The sequence below is a fragment of the Triturus cristatus genome, unplaced genomic scaffold (genome assembly GCF_964204655.1).
Source record: "Triturus cristatus unplaced genomic scaffold, aTriCri1.1 SCAFFOLD_686, whole genome shotgun sequence".
NCBI classification, from domain to species: Eukaryota; Metazoa; Chordata; class Amphibia; order Caudata; family Salamandridae; genus Triturus; species Triturus cristatus.
The window spans coordinates 38,007-51,452 of record NW_028187700.1 but is presented as its reverse complement, the minus strand read 5'-3'; the positions used below and the strand labels follow the sequence as shown (position 1 = coordinate 51,452).

Below are 13,446 nucleotides of genomic sequence, written 5' to 3'. Positions count from 1 at the left end.
ACCTCTTACATGGGTCCTATGCTCATTTGGTAAGGATTGCGCTTTGTCAGCAAGACGTTATAGAACCTAAATATATGAGAAACCCCATCTCTCTTGACAAGAGGAGAACGGAATAACGTGCCAGGTGAAGACCAACAGATGCAACTTCCATCAGATGTTAACCTGATAAAGGAGATTAAATCTCCAAAAGGAATGTCAGAAGTGGGATTCGAACCCATGCCTCCAAAGGAGACTGTGGCCTAAACACAGCACCTTAGACCTCTCGGCCATCCTGACAGTATAGGCTTTTAAGAAATGAATAAAAGTTACTCAGAAACGTCTACCTCCATGCAAGCCTGAAATAATTTAAACCTTCAAACACAAGGTGCAACTTTATGCACAGGACAATAAACACAGAAGAACACATACAAAAGCACTTTATTTCACAGGTATACAGTTTTCATGCTTTTAGAACACCACATACCTCTCACCAGCTATTTAGGGTCCTGTATCCGACTCACAACATTTCCTTGCCTGCGACCTCTCTCTCTACACAAACAACTACAGCACAGGAAGTAGGAAGGCAATAGGAGGGGCAGTTTATGCAAATGTATGCTGCCAATGTGCCTTGCAGATTCATGCAGGATTTCTAGATCCTTGCTGGATTCAAGAGAGTAGGCCTTGTTCTAGATAAACTATCCCTAGCAGGGAAAGTCTGAGCACAGGCACTCTTTTGCTCTTTAGCCCCTGGCCTGGGACTCACCCTCACTTGCTGAGGCGTGAAATTCTGCATACCAACTTTGCACAGAAGGTATGTTTGTGGTTGTTTGGGGATGGGTGGGAGGTCAAGAGCAGGGAAAAGCAGGTCTCCTTCACTACTAGACTCCTCTTCTATGCCTCCCTGCTATTCACTCACTCTGTCTTTGTTTCATTCTCTCCTTCCACAATACTCCTTCTCACTCACTCGCTCTATCACTTGTATTTTTGCCCTTGCACTGCATTCTATAGTGGAAACATCTCTTGAATGAAGCATCTGAAAATGACGTGACATAAAATTTAAAACCTCCTTATTGGAAACCTAAAACATCACAAGACTTAATGTAACCCATTTCTTTCATAAAAAAGATTTTTAAAGTACCCCACAAAAGAAATATAAAACACCACGAGTGCTAGAAGAATATTACATTAACGTTAAAGATAGAATAGGGCAAATGCATTTGCAGTTGAAACTGAAGTTTGGTACTTATTCAGATATTATTTACATTGCCAATTTTTAGCTGAGATTCTAAAGGAACTGAGAGAGAAAATGGAATTCAAGTTTTGTCAGAAGTGGGATTTGATCCCACGCCTCCAGGAGAGACTGCGGCCTTAACTCAGCGCCTTAGACCACTCGGCCATCCTGACCCCATGCTGCTTTTTCATCTAAAGGGTGAGAAAGATATTAGGAACCAAAAAATGCACAGAGCTTAGGCCAATAGTGGCTAGAGCAAGAAAAAAACTCACTGCACTCTTCCAAGAAGACAATCCTATAAGCCACTGCGAGGGAAATGATCATATTTCTCAAGAAAAAAAGTAGAGTAAACACAGGACTGTCAGAAGTGGGATTTGAACCCACGCCTCCAGAGGAGACTGCGACCTGAACGCAGCGCCTTAGACCACTCGGCCATCCTGACTTGCTTTCCCAGCATCTTCCAGAGGCCAGACAGCTATGCAGGTGAGGTAGTGAAAAGGAATGCCCTCAATTTATTTATCCTATTATATGCACTTCCAACAGATCTTTGAACAATCTGTACAGAGCAGGACCTATGGAGAACTCTTTAGAACTTTGAGGCGAACAAAGAGAAAGTGCTATTCACCAGCCACTTGAACGGCTCAAAGCTGCTTTGAAATTGAGACAATAGCCACCTCTTGGCTGGCTAAAGCAATTTCAACAAGGGATCTCAAAGTCACAACATAGGGTGGAGTATGCAAATTTAAGCAGCCCCTGATCAAAGCCCTAAGGAAATTGCTGTAAGTGTGCTGGAGTCCAGTTGTCTACCAGATGCATGGCATTCTTCCAAATTTGCAGGGCCCGTCTGACCAGGGCATACAAGAGCATGACTCTTCCAGATGACCTCTTACATGGGTCCTATGCTCATTTGGTAAGGATTGCGCTTTGTCAGCAAGACGTTATAGAACCTAAATATATGAGAAACCCCATCTCTCTTGACAAGAGGAGAACGGAATAACGTGCCAGGTGAAGACCAACAGATGCAACTTCCATCAGATGTTAACCTGATAAAGGAGATTAAATCTCCAAAAGGCATGTCAGAAGTGGGATTCGAACCCACGCCTCCAAAGGAGACTGTGGCCTAAACACAGCACCTTAGACCTCTCGGCCATCCTGACAGTATAGGCTTTTAAGAAATGAATAAAAGTTACTCAGAAACGTCTACCTCCATGCAAGCCTGAAATAATTTAAACCTTCAAACACAAGGTGCAACTTTATGCACAGGACAATAAACACAGAAGAACACATACGAAAGCACTTTATTTCACAGGTATACAGTTTTCATGCTTTTAGAACACCACATACCTCTCACCAGCTATTTAGGGTCCTGTATCCGACTCACAACATTTCCTTGCCTGCGACCTCTCTCTCTACACAAACAACTACAGCACAGGAAGTAGGAAGGCAATAGGTGGGGCAGTTTATGCAAATTTATGCTGCCAATGTGCCTTGCAGATTCATGCAGGATTTCTAGATCCTTGCTGGATACAAGAGAGTAGGCCTTGTTCCAGATAAACTATCCCTAGCAGGGAAAGTCTGTGCACAGGCACTCTTTTGCTCTTTAGCCCCTGGCCTGGGACTCACCCTCACTTGCTGAGGCGTGAAATTCTACATACAACTTTGCACAGAAGGTATGTTTGTGGTTGTTTGGGGATGGGTGGGAGGTCAAGAGCAGGGAAAAGCAGGTCTCCTTCACTACTAGACTCCTCTTCTATGCCTCCCTGCTATTCACTCACTCTGTCTTTGTTTCATTCTCTCCTTCCACAATACTCCTTCTCACTCACTCGCTCTATCACTTGTATTTTTGCCCTTGCACTGCATTCTATAGTGGAAACATCTCTTGAATGAAGCATCTGAAAATGACGTGACATAAAATTTAAAACCTCCTTATTGGAAACCTAAAACATCACAAGACTTAATGTAACCCATTTCTTTCATAAAAAAGATTTTTAAAGTACCCCACAAAAGAAATATAAAACACCACGAGTGCTAGAAGAATATTACATTAACGTTAAAGATAGAATAGGGCAAATGCATTTGCAGTTGAACCTGAAGTTTGGTACTTATTCAGATATTATTTACATTGCCAATTTTTAGCTGAGATTCTAAAGGAACTGAGAGAGAAAATGGAATTCAAGTTTTGTCAAAAGTGGGATTTGGTCCCACGCCTCCAGGAGAGACTGCGGCCTTAACGCAGCGCCTTAGACCACTCGGCCATCCTGACCCCATGCTGCTTTTTCATCTAAAGGGTGAGAAAGATATTAGGAACCAAAAAATGCACAGAGCTTAGGCCAATAGTGGCTAGAGCAAGGAAAAAACTCACTGCACTCTTCCAAGAAGACAATCCTATAAGCCACTGCGAGGGAAATGATCATATTTCTCAAGAAAAAAAGTAGAGTAAACACAGGACTGTCAGAAGTGGGATTTGAACCCACGCCTCCAGAGGAGACTGCAACCTGAACGCAGCGCCTTAGACCACTCGGCCATCCTGACTTGCTTTCCCAGCATCTTCCAGAGGCCAGACAGCCATGCAGGTGAGGTACTGAAAAGGAATGCCCTCAATTTATTTATCCTATTATATGCACTTCCAACAGATCTTTGAACAATCTGTACAGAGCAGGACCTATGGAGAACTCTTTAGAACTTTGAGGCGAACAAAGAGAAAGTGCTATTCACCAGCAACTTGAACGGCTCAAAGCTGCTTTGAAATTGAGACAATAGCCACCTCTTGGCTGGCTAAAGCAATTTCAACAAGGGATCTCAAAGTCACAACATAGGGTGGAGTATGCAAATTTAAGCAGCCCCTGATCAAAGCCCTGAGGAAATTGCTGTAAGTGTGCTGGAGTCCAGTTGTCCACCAGATGAATCGCATTCTTCCAAATTTGCAGGGCCCGTCTGGCCAGGGCATACAAGAGCATGACTCTTCCAGATGACCTCTTACATGGGTCCTATGCTCATTTGGTAAGGATTGCGCTTTGTCAGCAAGACGTTATAGAACCTAAATATATGAGAAACCCCATCTCTCTTGACAAGAGGAGAACGGAATAACGTGCCAGGTGAAGACCGACAGATGCAACTTCCATCAGATGTTAACCTGATAAAGGAGATTAAATCTCCAAAAGGCATGTCAGAAGTGGGATTCGAACCCACGGCTCCAAAGGAGACTGTGGCATAAACAAAGCACCTTAGACCTCTCGGCCATCCTGACAGTATAGGCTTCTAAGAAATGAATAAAAGTTACTCAGAAACGTCTACCTCCATGCAAGCCTGAAATAATTTAAACCTTCAAACACAAGGTGCAACTTTATGCACAGGACAATAAACACAGAAGAACACATACGAAAGCACTTTATTTCACAGGTATACAGTTTTCATGCTTTTAGAACACCACATACCTCTCACCAGCTATTTAGGGTCCTGTATCCGACTCACAACATTTCCTTGCCTGCGACCTCTCTCTCTACACAAACAACTACAGCACAGGAAGTAGGAAGGCAATAGGTGGGGCAGTTTATGCAAATTTATGCTGCCAATGTGCCTTGCAGATTCATGCAGGATTTCTAGATCCTTGCTGGATACAAGAGAGTAGGCCTTGTTCCAGATAAACTATCCCTAGCAGGGAAAGTCTGAGCACAGGCACTCTTTTGCTCTTTAGCCCCTGGCCTGGGACTCACCCTCACTTGCTGAGGCGTGAAATTCTGCATACCAACTTTGCACAGAAGGTATGTTTGTGGTTGTTTGGGGATGGGTGGGAGGTCAAGAGCAGGGAAAAGCAGGTCTCCTTCACTACTAGACTACTCTTCTATGCCTCCCTGCCGTTCACTCACTCTGTCTTTGTTTCATTCTCTCCTTCCACAACACTCCTTCTCACTCACTCGCTCTATCACTTGTATTTTTGCCCTTGCTCTGCATTCTATAGTGGAAACATCTCTTGAATGAAGCATCTGAAAATGACGTGACATAAAATGTAAAACCTCCTTATTGGAAACCTAAAACATCACAAGACTTAATGTAACCCATTTCTTTCATAAAAAAGATTTTTAAAGTACCCCACAAAACAAATATAAAACACCACGAGTGCTAGAAGAATATTACATTAACGTTAAAGATAGAATAGGGCAAATGCATTTGCAGTTGAAACTGAAGTTTGGTACTTATTCAGATATTATTTACATTGCCAATTTTTAGCTGAGATTCTAAAGGAACTGAGAGAGAAAATGGAATTCAAGTTTTGTCAGAAGTGGGATTCGAACCCACGCCTCCAGGAGAGACTGCGGCCTTAACGCAGCGCCTTAGACCACTCGGCCATCCTGACCCCATGCTGCTTTTTCATCTAAAGGGTGAGAAAGATATTAGGAACCAAAAAATGCACAGAGCTGAGGGCAATAGTAGCTAGAGGAAGAAAAAAACTCACTGCACTCTTCCAAGAAGACAATCCTATAAGCCACTGCGAGGGAAATGATCATATTTCTCAAGAAAATAATTAGAGTAAACACAGGACTGTCAGAAGTGGGATTTGAACCCATGCCTCCAGAGGAGACTGCGACCTGAACGCAGCGCCTTAGACCACTCGGCCATCCTGACTTGCTTTCCCAGCATCTTCCAGAGGCCAGACAGCCATGCAGGTGAGGTACTGAAAAGGAATGCCCTCAATTTATTTATCCTATTATATGCACTTCCAACAGATCTTTGAACAATCTGTACAGAGCAGGACCTATGGAGAACTCTTTAGAACTTTGAGGCGAACAAAGAGAAAGTGCTATTCACCAGCCACTTGAACGGCTCAAAGCTGCTTTGAAATTGAGACAATAGCCACCTCTTGGCTGGCTAAAGCAATTTCAACAAGGGATCTCAAAGTCACAACATAGGGTGGAGTATGCAAATTTAAGCAGCCCCTGATCAAAGCCCTGAGAAAATTGCTGTAAGTGTGCTGGAGTCCAGTTGTCTACCAGATGAATGGCATTCTTCCAAATTTGCAGGGCCCGTCTGGCCAGGGCATACAAGAGCATGACTCTTCCAGATGACCTCTTACATGGGTCCTATGCTCATTTGGTAAGGATTGCGCTTTGTCAGCAAGACGTTATAGAACCTAAATATATGAGAAACCCCATCTCTCTTGACAAGAGGAGAACGGAATAACGTGCCAAGTGAAGACCAACAGATGCAACTTCCATCAGATGTTAACCTGATAAAGGAGATTAAATCTCCAAAAGGCATGTCAGAAGTGGGATTCGAACCCACGCCTCCAAAGGAGACTGTGGCCTAAACACAGCGCCTTAGACCTCTCGGCCATCCAGACAGTATAGGCTTTTAAGAAATGAATAAAAGTTACTCAGAAACGTCTACCTCCATGCAAGCCTGAAATAATTTAAACCTTCAAACACAAGGTGCAACTTTATGCACAGGACAATAAACACAGAAGAACACATACGAAAGCACTTTATTTCACAGGTATACAGTTTTCATGCTTTTAGAACACCACATACCTCTCACCAGCTATTTAGGGTCCTGTATCCGACTCACAACATTTCCTTGCCTGCGACCTCTCTCTCTACACAAACAACTACAGCACAGGAAGTAGGAAGGCAATAGGTGGGGCAGTTTATGCAAATTTATGCTGCCAATGTGCCTTGCAGATTCATGCAGGATTTCTAGATCCTTGCTGGATACAAGAGAGTAGGACTTGTTCCAGATAAACTATCCCTAGCAGGGAAAGTCTGAGCACAGGCACTCTTTTGCTCTTTAGCCCCTGGCCTGGGACTCACCCTCACTTGCTGAGGCGTGAAATTCTGCATACCAACTTTGCACAGAAGGTATGTTTGTGGTTGTTTGGGGGATGGGTGGGAGGTCAAGAGCAGGGAAAAGCAGGTCTCCTTCACTACTAGACTACTCTTCTATGCCTCCCTGCCGTTCACTCACTCTGTCTTTGTTTCATTCTCTCCTTCCACAACACTCCTTCTCACTCACTCGCTCTATCACTTGTATTTTTGCCCTTGCTCTGCATTCTATAGTGGAAACATCTCTTGAATGAAGCATCTGAAAATGACGTGACATAAAATTTAAAACCTCCTTATTGGAAACCTAAAACTTCACAAGACTTAATGTAACCCATTTCTTTCATAAAAAAGATTTTTAAAGTACCCCACAAAAGAAATATAAAACACCACGAGTGCTAGAAGAATATTACATTAACGTTAAAGATAGAATAGGGCAAATGCATTTGCAGTTGAAACTGAAGTTTGGTACTTATTCAGATATTATTTACATTGCCAATTTTTAGCTGAGATTCTAAAGGAACTGAGAGAGAAAATGGAATTCAAGTTTTGTCAGAAGTGGGATTTGAACCCACGCCTCCAGGAGAGACTGCGGCCTTAACGCAGCGCCTTAGACCATTAGGCCATCCTGACCCCATGCTGCTTTTTCATCTAAAGGGTGAGAAAGATATTAGGAACCAAAAAATGCACAGAGCTTAGGCCAATAGTGGCTAGAGCAAGAAAAAAACTCACTGCACTCTTCCAAGAAGACAATCCTATAAGCCACTGCGAGGGAAATGATCATATTTCTCAAGAAAAAAATTAGAGTAAACACAGGACTGTCAGAAGTGGGATTTGAACCCACGCCTCCAGAGGAGACTGCGACCTGAACGCAGCGCCTTAGACCACTCGGCCATCCTGACTTGCTTTCCCAGCATCTTCCAGAGGCCAGACAGCCATGCAGGTGAGGTACTGAAAAGGAATGCCCTCAATTTATTTATCCTATTATATGCACTTCCAACAGATCTTTGAACAATCTGTACAGAGCAGGACCTATGGAGAACTCTTTAGAACTTTGAGGCGAACAAAGAGAAAGTGCTATTCACCAGCCACTTGAACGGCTCAAAGCTGCTTTGAAATTGAGACAATAGCCACCTCTTGGCTGGCTAAAGCAATTTCAACAAGGGATCCCAAAGTCACAACATAGGGTGGAGTATGCAAATTTAAGCAGCCCCTGATCAAAGCCCTAAGGAAATTGCTGTAAGTGTGCTGGAGTCCAGTTGTCTACCAGATGCATGGCATTCTTCCAAATTTGCTGGGCCCGTCTGGCCAGGGCATACAAGAGCATGACTCTTCCAGATGACCTCTTACATGGGTCCTATGCTCATTTGGTAAGGATTGCGCTTTGTCAGCAAGACGTTATAGAACCTAAATATATGAGAAACCCCATCTCTCTTGACAAGAGGAGAACGGAATAACGTGCCAAGTGAAGACCAACAGATGCAACTTCCATCAGATGTTAACCTGATAAAGGAGATTAAATCTCCAAAAGGCATGTCAGAAGTGGGATTCGAACCCACGCCTCCAAAGGAGACTGTGGCCTAAACACAGCGCCTTAGACCTCTCGGCCATCCTGACAGTATATGCTTTTAAGAAATGAATAAAAGTTACTCAGAAACGTCTACCTCAATGCAAGCCTGAAATAATTTAAACCTTCAAACACAAGGTGCAACTTTATGCACAGGACAATAAACACAGAAGAACACATACGAAAGCACTTTATTTCACAGGTATACAGTTTTCATGCTTTTAGAACACCACATACCTCTCACCAGCTATTTGGGGTCCTGTATCCGACTCACAACATTTCCTTGCCTGCGACCTCTCTCTCTACACAAACAACTACAGCACAGGAAGTAGGAAGGCAATAGGTGGGGCAGTTTATGCAAATTTATGCTGCCAATGTGCCTTGCAGATTCATGCAGGATTTCTAGATCCTTGCTGGATACAAGAGAGTAGGCCTTGTTCTAGATAAACTATCCCTAGCAGGGAAAGTCTGAGCACAGGCACTCTTTTGCTCTTTAGCCCCTGGCCTGGGACTCACCCTCACTTGCTGAGGCGTGAAATTCTGCATACCAACTTTGCACAGAAGGTATGTTTGTGGTTGTTTGGGGATGGGTGGGAGGTCAAGAGCAGGGAAAAGCAGGTCTCCTTCACTACTAGACTCCTCTTCTATGCCTCCCTGCCGTTCACTCACTCTGCCTTTGTTTCATTCTCTCCTTCCACAACACTCCTTCTCACTCACTCGCTCTATCACTTGTATTTTTGCCCTTGCTCTGCATTCTATAGTGGAAACATCTCTTGAATGAAGCATCTGAAAATGACGTGACATAAAATTTAAAACCTCCTCATTGGAAACCTAAAACATCACAAGACTTAATGTAACCCATTTCTTTCATAAAAAAGATTTTTAAAGTACCCCACAAAACAAATATAAAACACCACGAGTGCTAGAAGAATATTACATTAACGTTAAAGATAGAATAGGGCAAATGCATTTGCAGTTGAAACTGAAATTTGGTACTTATTCAGATATTATTTACATTGCCAATTTTTAGCTGAGATTCTAAAGGAACTGAGAGAGAAAATGGAATTCAAGTTTTGTCAGAAGTGAGATTCGAACCCACGCCTCCAGGAGAGACTGCGGCCTTAACGCAGCGCCTTAGACCACTCGGCCATCCTGACCCCATGCTGCTTTTTCATCTAAAGGGTGAGAAATATATTAGGAACCAAAAAATGCACAGAGCTTAGGCCAATAGTGGCTAGAGCAAGAAAAAAACTCACTGCACTCTTCCAAGAAGACAATCCTATAAGCCACTGCGAGGAAAATGATCATATTTCTCAAGAAAATAATTAGAGTAAACACAGGACTGTCAGAAGTGGGATTTGAACCCACGCATCCAGAGGAGACTGCGACCTGAACGCAGCGCCTTAGACCACTCGGCCATCCTGACTTGCTTTCCCAGCATCTTCCAGAGGCCAGGCAGCCATGCAGGTGAGGTACTGAAAAGGAATGCCCTCAATTTATTTATCCTATTATATGCACTTCCAACAGATCTTTGAACAATCTGTACAGAGCAGGACCTATGGAGAACTCTTTAGAACTTTGAGGCGAACAAAGAGAAAGTGCTATTCACCAGCCACTTGAACGGCTCAAAGCTGCTTTGAAATTGAGACAATAGCCACCTCTTGGCTGGCTAAAGCAATTTCAACAAGGGATCTCAAAGTCACAACATAGGGTGGAGTATGCAAATTTAAGCAGCCCCTGATCAAAGCCCTGAGGAAATTGCTTTAAGTGTGCTGGAGTCCAGTTGTCTACCAGATGAATGGCATTCTTCCAAATTTGCAGGGCCCGTCTGGCCAGGGCATACAAGAGCATGACTCTTCCAGATGACCTCTTACATGGGTCCTATGCTCATTTGGTAAGGATTGCGCTTTGTCAGCAAGACGTTATAGAACCTAAATATATGAGAAACCCCATCTCTCTTGACAAGAGGAGAACGGAATAACGTGCCAAGTGAAGACCAACAGATGCAACTTCCATCAGATGTTAACCTGATAAAGGAGATTAAATCTCCAAAAGGCATGTCAGAAGTGGGATTCGAACCCACGCCTCCAAAGGAGACTGTGGCCTAAACACAGCGCCTTAGACCTCTCGGCCATCCTGACAGTATAGGCTTTTAAGAAATGAATAAAAGTTACTCAGAAACGTCTACCTCCATGCAAGCCTGAAATAATTTAAACCTTCAAACACAAGGTGCAACTTTATGCACAGGACAATAAACACAGAAGAACACATACGAAAGCACTTTATTTCACAGGTATACAGTTTTCATGCTTTTAGAACACCACATACCTCTCACCAGCTATTTAGGGTCCTGTATCCGACTCACAACATTTCCTTGCCTGCGACCTCTCTCTCTACACAAACAACTACAGCACAGGAAGTAGGAAGACAATAGGTGGGGTAGTTTATGCAAATTTATGCTGCCAATGTGCCTTGCAGATTCAAGCAGGATTTCTAGATCCTTGCTGGATACAAGAGAGTAGGCCTTGTTCCAGATAAACTATCCCTAGCAGGGAAAGTCTGAGCACAGGCACTCTTTTGCTCTTTAGCCCCTGGCCTGGGACTCACCCTCACTTGCTGAGGCGTGAAATTCTGCATACCAACTTTGCACAGAAGGTATGTTTGTGGTTGTTTGGGGATGGGTGGGAGGTCAAGAGCAGGGAAAAGCAGGTCTCCTTCACTACTAGACTACTCTTCTATGCCTCCCTGCCGTTCACTCACTCTGTCTTTGTTTCATTCTCTCCTTCCACAACACTCCTTCTCACTCACTCGCTCTATCACTTGTATTTTTGCCCTTGCTCTGCATTCTATAGTGGAAACATCTCTTGAATGAAGCATCTGAAAATGACGTGACATAAAATTTAAAACCTCCTTATTGGAAACCTAAAACATCACAAGACTTAATGTAACCCATTTCTTTCATAAAAAAGATTTTTAAAGTACCCCACAAAAGAAATATAAAACACCACGAGTGCTAGAAGAATATTACATTAACGTTAAAGATAGAATAGGGCAAATGCATTTGCAGTTGAAACTGAAGTTTGGTACTTATTCAGATATTATTTACATTGCCAATTTTTAGCTGAGATTCTAAAGGAACTGAGAGAGAAAATGGAATTCAAGTTTTGTCAAAAGTGGGATTTGATCCCACGCCTCCAGGAGAGACTGCGGCCTTAACGCAGCGCCTTAGACCACTCGGCCATCCTGACCCCATGCTGCTTTTTCATCTAAAGGGTGAGAAAGATATTAGGAAACAAAAAATGCACAGAGCTTAGGCCAATAGTGGCTAGAGCAAGGAAAAAACTCACTGCACTCTTCCAAGAAGACAATCCTATAAGCCACTGCGAGGGAAATGATCATATTTCTCAAGAAAAAAAGTAGAGTTAACACAGGACTGTCAGAAGTGGGATTTGAACCCACGCCTCCAGAGGAGACTGCGACCTGAACGCAGCGCCTTAGACCACTCGGCCATCCTGACTTGTTTTCCCAGCATCTTCCAGAGGCCAGACAGCCATGCAGGTGAGGTACTGAAAAGGAATGCCCTCAATTTATTTATCCTATTATATGCACTTCCAACAGATCTTTGAACAATCTGTACAGAGCAGGACCTATGGAGAACTCTTTAGAACTTTGAGGCGAACAAAGAGAAAGTGCTATTCACCAGCCACTTGAACGGCTCAAAGCTGCTTTGAAATTGAGACAATAGCCACCTCTTGGCTGGCTAAAGCAATTTCAACAAGGGATCTCAAAGTCACAACATAGGGTGGAGTATGCAAATTTAAGCAGCCCCTGATCAAAGCCCTGAGGAAATTGCTGTAAGTGTGCTGGAGTCCAGTTGTCCACCAGATGAATGGCATTCTTCCAAATTTGCAGGGCCCGTCTGGCCAGGGCATACAAGAGCATGACTCTTCCAGATGACCTCTTACATGGGTCCTATGCTCATTTGGTAAGGATTGCGCTTTGTCAGCAAGACGTTATAGAACCTAAATATATGAGAAACCCCATCTCTCTTGACAAGAGGAGAACGGAATAACGTGCCAGGTGAAGACCAACAGATGCAACTTCCATCAGATGTTAACCTGATAAAGGAGATTAAATCTCCAAAAGGCATGTCAGAAGTGGGATTTGAACCCACGGCTCCAAAGGAGACTGTGGCGTAAACACAGCACCTTAGACCTCTCGGCCATCCTGACAGTATAGGCTTCTAAGAAATGAATAAAAGTTACTCAGAAACGTCTACCTCCATGCAAGCCTGAAATAATTTAAACCTTCAAACACAAGGTGCAACTTTATGCACAGGACAATAAACACAGAAGAACACATACGAAAGCACTTTATTTCACAGGTATACAGTTTTCATGCTTTTAGAACACCACATACCTCTCACCAGCTATTTAGGGTCCTGTATCCGACTCACAACATTTCCTTGCCTGCGACCTCTCTCTCTACACAAACAACTACAGCACAGGAAGTAGGAAGGCAATAGGTGGGGCAGTTTATGCAAATTTATGCTGCCAATGTGCCTTGCAGATTCATGCAGGATTTCTAGATCCTTGCTGGATACAAGAGAGTAGGCCTTGTTCCAGATAAACTATCCCTAGCAGGGAAAGTCTGAGCACAGGCACTCTTTTGCTCTTTAGCCCCTGGCCTGGGACTCACCCTCACTTGCTGAGGCGTGAAATTCTGCATACCAACTTTGCACAGAAGGTATGTTTGTGGTTGTTTGGGGATGGGTGGGAGGTCAAGAGCAGGGAAAAGCAGGTCTCCTTCACTACTAGACTACTCTTCTATGCCTCCCTGCCGTTCACTCACTCTGT

The 13,446-nt window shown here is 43.5% G+C and overlaps 12 non-coding genes across 12 annotated transcripts; all 12 read right to left on the bottom strand.

Annotated features, from left to right (window-relative positions):
- Positions 1–1,569: 1,569 nt before the first annotated feature.
- Positions 1,570–1,652, bottom strand: TRNAL-CAG (transfer RNA leucine (anticodon CAG)). The gene has a single exon. It is a non-coding gene; the product is annotated as a tRNA-Leu (tRNA).
- Positions 1,653–2,284: 632 nt separating this feature from the next.
- On the bottom strand, positions 2,285–2,367 carry TRNAL-UAG (transfer RNA leucine (anticodon UAG)). The gene has a single exon. It is a non-coding gene; the product is annotated as a tRNA-Leu (tRNA).
- A 1,292-nt stretch (positions 2,368–3,659) lies between these two features.
- On the bottom strand, positions 3,660–3,742 carry TRNAL-CAG (transfer RNA leucine (anticodon CAG)). Its single transcript has one exon. It is a non-coding gene; the product is annotated as a tRNA-Leu (tRNA).
- A 1,739-nt stretch (positions 3,743–5,481) lies between these two features.
- Positions 5,482–5,564, bottom strand: TRNAL-AAG (transfer RNA leucine (anticodon AAG)). The gene has a single exon. It is a non-coding gene; the product is annotated as a tRNA-Leu (tRNA).
- A 901-nt stretch (positions 5,565–6,465) lies between these two features.
- Positions 6,466–6,548, bottom strand: TRNAL-UAG (transfer RNA leucine (anticodon UAG)). The gene has a single exon. It is a non-coding gene; the product is annotated as a tRNA-Leu (tRNA).
- Positions 6,549–7,573: 1,025 nt separating this feature from the next.
- Positions 7,574–7,656, bottom strand: TRNAL-AAG (transfer RNA leucine (anticodon AAG)). The gene has a single exon. It is a non-coding gene; the product is annotated as a tRNA-Leu (tRNA).
- Positions 7,657–7,842: 186 nt separating this feature from the next.
- Positions 7,843–7,925, bottom strand: TRNAL-CAG (transfer RNA leucine (anticodon CAG)). Its single transcript has one exon. It is a non-coding gene; the product is annotated as a tRNA-Leu (tRNA).
- A 632-nt stretch (positions 7,926–8,557) lies between these two features.
- On the bottom strand, positions 8,558–8,640 carry TRNAL-UAG (transfer RNA leucine (anticodon UAG)). The gene has a single exon. It is a non-coding gene; the product is annotated as a tRNA-Leu (tRNA).
- A 1,024-nt stretch (positions 8,641–9,664) lies between these two features.
- TRNAL-AAG (transfer RNA leucine (anticodon AAG)) lies at positions 9,665–9,747 on the bottom strand. Its single transcript has one exon. It is a non-coding gene; the product is annotated as a tRNA-Leu (tRNA).
- A 901-nt stretch (positions 9,748–10,648) lies between these two features.
- TRNAL-UAG (transfer RNA leucine (anticodon UAG)) lies at positions 10,649–10,731 on the bottom strand. The gene has a single exon. It is a non-coding gene; the product is annotated as a tRNA-Leu (tRNA).
- Positions 10,732–11,755: 1,024 nt separating this feature from the next.
- TRNAL-AAG (transfer RNA leucine (anticodon AAG)) lies at positions 11,756–11,838 on the bottom strand. The gene has a single exon. It is a non-coding gene; the product is annotated as a tRNA-Leu (tRNA).
- A 186-nt stretch (positions 11,839–12,024) lies between these two features.
- Positions 12,025–12,107, bottom strand: TRNAL-CAG (transfer RNA leucine (anticodon CAG)). The gene has a single exon. It is a non-coding gene; the product is annotated as a tRNA-Leu (tRNA).
- Positions 12,108–13,446: the final 1,339 nt, after the last annotated feature.